Source organism: Rhinolophus sinicus, linkage group LG12 (genome assembly GCF_036562045.2).
Source record: "Rhinolophus sinicus isolate RSC01 linkage group LG12, ASM3656204v1, whole genome shotgun sequence".
Classification (NCBI taxonomy): domain Eukaryota; kingdom Metazoa; phylum Chordata; class Mammalia; order Chiroptera; family Rhinolophidae; genus Rhinolophus; species Rhinolophus sinicus.
This window is the reverse complement of record NC_133761.1, coordinates 32,564,542-32,573,263: the sequence shown is the minus strand read 5'-3', so window position 1 is coordinate 32,573,263 and position 8,722 is coordinate 32,564,542.

Below are 8,722 nucleotides of genomic sequence, written 5' to 3'. Positions count from 1 at the left end.
AAACCTCAGTGATAAAACCCAACTAAAATGTATCTCTCAACCACATAAAATCTGCTTCACATCCAGGAGACTCCAGGTAGCTGTGCTCCATGGGGTAGCTCAGGGATCCAGGCTGCTATGATCTTGCGGCACCATCTTCTCAATGTTATTTCCACAGCAGGGGCAGAGAATGCTGCAGCCTCTCACACTATTAGTCAAATGTTCTGGCCTACATATGACACGTTACTCCAGAAATAGCTCATTGGCCAGAATAAGTCACATGGCTCCTCCAAACTTGGAGAGGGTGGGGAAATGTCATCCTTTCATGTGCCCAGAGGGAGAGGAGAACTGGACATGGGTAAGCAGCATGTACTAGAAGACGCTACCTTAGAAACTTTTGATTTTGGTGTCTTAGTATTTATACTAGTGACTTCTGGTAAATCCAAATTTTTCTCAAAAATAACCCCATAATTTAAATATTTGTTTTGCTGAGTCATTTGGATTTTCCAACTCCAGTTAGTCAGAATGAATGCAGTGTACGGAAACTAGTTTCCTTTAATAAAAACAAGAGCAGAAGAAACAAGAATCCCAAGAGGATTGTACCTTTTTTCAGGAGATATGCTCAATGGGGCATGACGGGGAGGCCAGTACAGGGTGGGAGATGTCCAGGGGAGGAGGATCGTGTTCCCCACCTTTCCTATTCCCAAATCACATAGTTCCTACCATGATAAAAATATCCAGAGCCCCCATCATTTTAGCAAGATTTAATTAAAACTGTCCTAAATTAAGAAAATCTAGTCATTGTTTGCATTCCTGGATGCCTATGTTTAGTTGAATCTCACATAAGCAGAGAAATGAAAAATTAGCTTAATTTTTTGGCTGCAGGGAAGAGTGTGAATTGGTTTTCTGTCACTTGTTGGGAACATCTTGTGTCTTCCCTCAGCTGGGTTTCTCTGATGGGATTACTTCTTCCCACCCTCCTGAAGGCCTCTGAGGACAAGGTGTAGCTTGGCTGCGACCTGAGGAAAGCTCTAGAGCCCACAGACAGACCAGCTCAGGGTGCATGGTCAGAGAGCTCCTCCTGAGAACAACAGGGGCCTATCTGGGCTTCTGAGCAACTGAAAGCTGCTGCCAAGTGGTCTAGAGTAGATAGGGGGTTCTCACATATGGGCACTTGTCACCCCCAGAGAGGAGCTGAGTGCTGGGGAGGTGTTCAGAAATCTACTTCTTGTCTTGGAAAATGATTCTGGGAAACTTCCAGAATCCCTGGGTGGGGAGGAATGGCTGTAGAGAGGCCATGAATGCAGCATATAAGAACAAATCTCTAGAGTGCCTGTCTTGCTTTGAATCTCAGTTCTGTCTCTGGTTAGCTCTAATCTTGAACATGTTACTCAACTTTTCTGTGCCTATTTCCTCTCAGATAATAATGCATACCCCACGGGGTTGTTGTGAGGATTAACCTGGTTCCTACATAGACATGAAATCCTTAGAACAGTTCCTGGCTTATAGTAAGTGCCCAATAAATGCCAGCAGTTGTTATATTACCAAGGGGCAGCACCTACCTCTGGGAACGTCTTCTTGTTTCATGTGGCAACCCCCCACCCCCCAGACATTGTACTTCCAGAAGTGTCTCTCTATTCAACTACTGGAAAGCTTTTGATTTTATTTCAAATCCAGGAAGCTGATCACCTTGATGGGCCAATGTGTAAGCAATGTGTGATCTGTGGGGAGGGAGAACTGTAAGAAGGGTGGGACCCCATGAGCAATCCAGGATTTGAGTCCAGCAGTAAGGCTGTTGTGAGAACAGCCTAGAGTGGAGAATCGCTCAGCAAACCCTCAGCAGACTCAGGCCCTGGAGTAACCATAGAAACAGGAGCCCACAGAGGCTCCAAGGTGTGGGATGAGGAAGTGGGTGGATGGATGGATAGATCAATGGGAGATGGATGGATAATTGGGTGGGTGGGTGTCACTTTTACAGAATAATGAGAGCCTGGGGATAGCACCCTGAGCTGGGGGAGGTTTGGGGAGCTAGGAATGTATCTGAGGGTAGACAATTGGTCATGATAAAAAATAGGCAGACCAGGTCTGAAAAGAAATCTTTCCCTGAGAGATTTCCGCCAAATTCCCAGCCAAGGGAAGAAGTGCAGATCTAAGAAGGGCGGGGAAGGAGTAGGTTTTCAGCTACTGCAGCTTCCAAGCTTGGTTCCTGGCTGGAGAATCTGTGACCTACCTAATAACCTTTTTACAACTTGTGACCAAGAACCAGGACAGATACCCCTCTTCAGACATGTGGTGTGGATAAGTTCAAGGCTGAAAATGTCTTTATGAGAAGAGGGAAACAAAGTCCTGTCTGAGGCTGAGAGATCATTCCTCAGTGCCAGTTCAGGACACCTAGAGATATAGGGCACCATGGGCCTGTGTCTTCAAACAAAGTCCTTCCAGCTAGGGATATCTTTAGCCACCTCGTGATAACTAGTGAGTGGGGACTTTTCTGTGTTCCTTCTCCCCACCTTGGGAGAAAAGATGCAGGATGTCTACCAGCGTCTACTCACCCATCAGCAACAGAGAGTTTTGGTGCCCCAATTTCTCTTCTTCCTGCATCCTCCTCTACCTCTCCCAGTTACATGGGGCCCTATGATTGAATTCTGGCCAAAGGCATGTGGGCAGAAGTGAAGCCTGCCACTTCCAGACCTGGCCTGGAAAACCTCTCATGCCATCCTCTATGCCATCTTCCCTCATCTCCCATCTTTATGCAGAGGATTTCAGGGGGGGATTTCAAGGCCCTAGAAGCTGGCAGAGCTCTAGGTGGAAGGAGCCTGGGTTCTGGAATCACCATGTGGAAGGCTTCTCCAGAACATCCAATTAGACTGTAACATGAGTGAGAAACGATCCTTTTATTATGTTAAGCCACTGGGATTGCGGGATTTGACAGCAATTAGCCTACACTAATTAATCCTGCACCTACTCAAGATCATTAAGAGGGCAGATTTTGGAACCAGAGAGTCATGTTTGAATCTAAACACCCCACTTAATGGGCATCAGTAAATGAGGTTAATAATAGTACCCAAGAGAGGGCAGGAGGCAAGCGGAGTGTTTAGCACAGGCCAATCACATCATAAGCGCTCAGTAATTAGCACTAGTCATGGTTAACACTGAAGCACTTGCTATATGCCAGGCCCTGCTATAGCACTCTTAAGTGTTTCTTTTAATTCTCACAATAACCTTGTAATATATATTAACCTTATAATAACCTTATATTATATATAATAACCTTATAATAACAAGCTAGGGACTGCCATCGATTTTAAAGATGAGGACCGTGAAGCATGAAGAGGCTAAATGTTTTATCCAAGGATACATGGCTAGGGGAGCTGGGGCCAGGTTGTCTAGCTCTGGGGCACACAGCTCAGCCAGTGGCATCATCATCACTCTCAGCTTCATTTTCTCTACTACTTTTGCCTTCATCAGCCTCCTGGGTGGTAGACGGTTGCTGAGACGCCACTGCTCCCTGAACACAGGTGAGGGCCTTGAAGTAAATTGTCCTGATCTGGTGTCTCACTGGCCTAGAGAGTAGGGCCAGGGCTGGAGGCTGACGGCTTCAGTCCAGCTGTGATTCACCCAAAGAAGGGTCAGGAAAGGTGGGACAGCAGAAGTCAGAGGACATACCTGAGGCAGATAGAGAGGAAGTCCCTTGGTCTCTGGGGCTCAAATTCCACAGTAGGTGTCATGCGGGAGACCCTGCTCGCTGCGCCATTTGTCGTGCTGGGCGGCCTGCGGGGTCTCTGGTCCCGCTCCCCTCATAACGCAGGATATGGTGAGGCCAAAAAGGAACACCCATGGAGCCATAGGTAGGGGAGTCATACCACTATATTCTCTCTGGCGGCACTATACTCTCACTGGAGGCTGGATCCACACTGTCCGCAAACCGCCATCCACGCTTGCCAGCCCAGCCGCCATCTTCTTGCTCGCCCCCATTCTTCCTCTCTGTTAGCACAGCCACAGCAGTTATATTAGTGGCCAATGGCTCACTGGTTACAGCTGACGGCCAACTAGCCACAGCTGATGGCCATGCAATCACAGTTGATGGCCATTTACTACTTGAGCCAGCACCTGTCTATGTGAGGCCGAGAGCCTGGAAACTGCTTTTTTGGGCTCTGCCCCCACAGTAGGCTTTTAGAAAAGCCTGATGTTTGGGTGAAAGATGATTAGACCCTAGAGGCAGGTGATAGTAAACCCAGGAGGGGCCCTTACCTAGGAGGCGTGTTGTCCTCTTGTTAATTTCCCATGAGGTGATCTTAAGTCTAAGTTTCATCAAGTATATTTTAATTATTCCAGTCTTGTCCCAGGATATTTGGGGGAATTCAGTAAAGGGCCCCAATGAAGTGGTACTCAGGTGGCTCACAGGCAAAGCCTCCCAAGGAAAAGATACTTGGAGCAGGAGGACCAAGGGACAAGCCCTCACAGTCCCCAGCCCTCAGGAGCAGGCCCTGAGCATGCCAGCCTTGGGGCATCTGGTCCCATTTTTATTAAAGGACTCAGAAAGAAGTCCTTCAGAAACAACCTTCTCTCCCTTGTCAACCTCCAGGGCACCTCGGGGTGGGGGGGGCTGGCTGTAGGAGGAGAGAAGGATGGCCTCTGGGGATAAAGCCAAATGGCCTAGGAAAGTACTCACATGTAATAAATTCAGTCCAGCATCCGGAAAACAATGCACAAGCTATATAATGCTATTGTATTGCCTCTTGAGAAACACCTAATGAGGAATTGCATTCATAATATAGCAAAACTTCTTGAAACCCGTTGTTCCCCAACTTTTCTCTCAATCTCCCTCACCAGTCCATTTTCCCCCCTGACGTACCTCCTTCCCACGGCTCAAACCCCGCTTCCCCAGCTCAGGGTATCCCCCACCTGCTTCTCTCCTCTCTTCCAGTCTGCTTCCATCCCCAACAGTGTCTCCATGCCTTTCCACTGCAAACCCTCCCAGACAGGCCTGCCAGCTGCTTGTTTCATCCCCCTTACCACTGACAGCCTAATGTAGGCCCAGGAGCAGATCTCCTTCCAAGGAGGGGAAGAAACGGTGACTCTTCCTAATCACAAGTTGTTTCCAAAGTAAATGATTCTGAGAGGTGGAGGCTCAGGGGTTGAGGGGAGATGGTGACAAAGGCACCCAACTTTCATGGTGCCCCAATTCTGGGCAGGCACTGACCTAGAGTTGGGGTGGGGCTGATGTTCCCTGAGTTAAGACAGCCCGTGCCCTCGGTGCTGACTGCTAAGCTGCGCTTGAGCACAGAGCTGCATGTCCATGCCCCGAAACACAAGGCTGCTCAGGCTCTCAACCTTGACTGCACATTGCCAGCACTGAGGGGGCTTTAAGAAAACACTAATTCCTCTGGCCCCATGCCAGAGATTCTGATTTAATTGGTCTGGGGAGAGGCTCAAGGCATCCAGGGGCATCTACTACTATGAAAGCTCCCCAAGGGATTCAAATGTGCCAGGGATAAAATCCATTAGGCTAATCAATTGTTCTTGTGAGCACTGCAGAGCTTGGGGGCTCCAAGTCACAGCCCCAGGCACAGCAACCCTTCCCCCTCTACCTGTTCTTGAACCACCAGGAGGAAGAAGAGGCGGGGCCGAGACTCTGGCTGGCACAGATTAATGTAAGACAGGAGTTGGGGCCTCATTCATTCATCATTCAATAATATATTCAATAACTATTTAACATAAGAGCTGTCAAAGAAATGACGGAACTGACAGGGGGATCTAGTTATTGGGCAGTTAGGCCTCTCTGAGGCGGTGACATTTAAATCGAGACCAGAGTGACAAGGAGAAGCCTGCCATGTGAAGCTGCCATGACAAGCAGAGAAGAGCCGGTGCAAAGGCCCTGGAAGGGAGCAAAGGGGTATGTGGCTGAGAAGAAACGATGGAGGAAACACCAATGGGATGACATTTGCGAGCTGGGCAGGGGTGCATATGGAGGGTCTTGGAACTGTGGTAAGGAAGTGGCTTTCATTTTCAATTTGATAGGAAGCCCCAGAAGGTTTTCAGGACAGAATGACATGACCTGGTTTGTGTTTTTGAGAGACACTCTGGCTGTGATGGGGAGGGTGGCTGGTGGGTGTGGGATGGACATAGGTGAACAGTCCACCCCAGTTGGGGGGGGGACACCCCTGTGCTCACACCCAGAGTGAGGATGTGTGCTCGGCTCCTTTGCAGTGGAGAATGTAGGTCAGGCAGCCTGGCTCCCTCAGCCAAGCCGCCGGTGCAGCCCCCTCGCCTGTCAGAGAAAAAAGCCGACTCTGAGATGTGTGGGCTCAACTGACAGATCAGTGTTGGCAAGGAAGACAGAGATAATAGTCTTCCAGATGCAGGGATGTGGGCCACTGCCTGGGGTCCCTGTGTCTCCCTTCCCAGAGTGCCACTCCCCTACCCCTCCACCCTTTCAGGATCTCCCTAGAAGGCCAGCCCAGGGGCAGGCAGCTGTATTTTAAGATGAGGGCTTAGACCTCTAAATAAACCAGAAACTCAGCCAGCTTCCCTGGTACAGAAGGACAGAGATGGCTCCACTTCTCCTCAGCACAGTGACTGGGAAATAAACAAGTGGCTCTGCCTGTCACATACACTTAACCCGCTGCAAAGGCATATGTCAGACCCACAGAGCTTCTGCCTCTGCCTTTCCAAGAAAAAACTGATATGCCCCAAACTTGGGCTTCTCCTGTGGTCTCCAACTCACCATTCTGTTCAAGGAAAGACAAGCATGGGGGCTTGTTCTTGACCCCAGGAGAAGCAAATAAATGGCAGGTATGGACACTGGGTCCCTGAGTGGCTGGGGGCATGTTGGCACAGCCCTGTCAGCTGTGGAAGGGGACAAGGGAGAGGTAGAGAGAAGGGAAGGGAGGGTAAATGGGAAGGAGGGAGGTGGAAGGAGGGTGGCAAGAGCAGGGGCAGAGCGGAGAGGGGCACAGAGTGATCCTATTTAGAAGGGTGAAAGACCCAGGGGCCTGGGCAGAGCCCTGGTGGTCTGCAGGTGGGGTGGCTCTGAGTGTGGGAGAAACAAAGAGAAACAGAAGGCAGAGGAGGCTCTCTCTCCATGGGAGACATCTCCCATGACCACAAAGGAAGAGGAATGAGCAAGAACAAAAGCCAGACAGGAACAGAAGGAGGAAGGCAGATAAATAAAGCAGGGGAGGGAGGACAACTCCAGAGTCATCAAACCCTAGCATTTTGGGGGCAGGGAGGAAGCTTCCAAATGCAGCAGTAAAAGGTGATATATGTATTGAGCTAAACCAGGAGAAGAATCAGGAGCAAGGCCAAGGGCATGGGAGTGGCTGGGAATGGTGGCCATGCAGCAGAAGCCACATAGACATATGGTGGTGAAGCAGAAGGGGGCTGTAAGCCAGTCAATGAGAGGACAGGGGTGAAGCGCTACAAGAACCACAAAGGCTGTCCCACAAGTGCTGCTGCTAAGGGCCCCTGCAGCAAAGAGATCTCACAACCAGCACCACCCCAAGGTTTGGGAGGGGGTTGAAAAAGAGTGAAAGAGGCAGCAACACAGCTATTTATTATGCATGCATACATACACACACACACACACACACACACACACACACACCCTTATCTAAAAGCATCAGACAAGAGAAAGGAAACTTGTGTGGCCCTTACAACCTATTCTTCCCTCCTTCACGTGCCCGCCTCCCTGGAATCCCCTGCACTTGCAGAAACCTGCAGGGACATGGGTTTGGAATCCTCTCAGCAGTCACAGACTGTACATACTCCCATATACATGTCCAGAGGCAGGTGGCTGGCACAGGGACAGTTCTCCTCTAAGTGAAGCCAGGCTTGTTCCAGGAAGCCTCACATGAAACCAGATTAAGGGTCTTCCCCAGACCCTCCAAGAAGCCCCAAAGCACTTGAGCTCCACAGAGCATCTGACTAGTTGGGATGACATTGTCAGGGCCACATAAAGAAAGGGTGTGTTTCCCACTGTGGCTGTGGTGTCTGCCCTGTGAGTCCAGAGCATCCAGAGCCACACCACGAGGGCTTTCCCAGGACTTCTGACCAAGACCTGTGTTCCACCAGCTCGCTGGTAAGCTCACACGGTGCATCAGTTTTTGCAAATGAGGACCATCAAAAGGGCTGAGAGACCAAGGGGAAGGGACTCCCCAGAAACTGTGGGTCCATTTCTCAGCTTGGGCCCTGCAGGCAGCGTCTTAAGGAATAATCTCAGGAGACCAAGAGCTCAGATCTGGGCCAGAAGCCTCCTGGGGAATGAGGACACAGATACTAAGCACATCTACAGTGGACCCACACCCAACAGTCCCCACTCTATTAGCATACACACAGTTCTCATCTTATTGGACCCTGTCACTGTCCCACTCAATACTACACAGTAATCAGCACACTGTACACACAGCCCAAAGGCCCCTGCTGTGTACACACACCTCACTGACATGCCCTAAGTTCCCCAGTTCTGACACACTGCACACGTCCCCACCCCTCAGAGGTCCCATTTTTATCAACGCTGCACACAGACACTGAAGAGTCCTACAGTCCTCAGACCACACACACACACACACACACACACACACACACCACCACCACCACCACCACCCACACACACAACCACATACTTCCCTGCACTCTTCCAAAGCCACACACCACGCCGGCCTGTGCACACACAGCACCCACACAGAGATCCCAAACCGAATTCCGTGATTTCCTCCCACGCCGGTGGGGCCTGCGCTCCAGC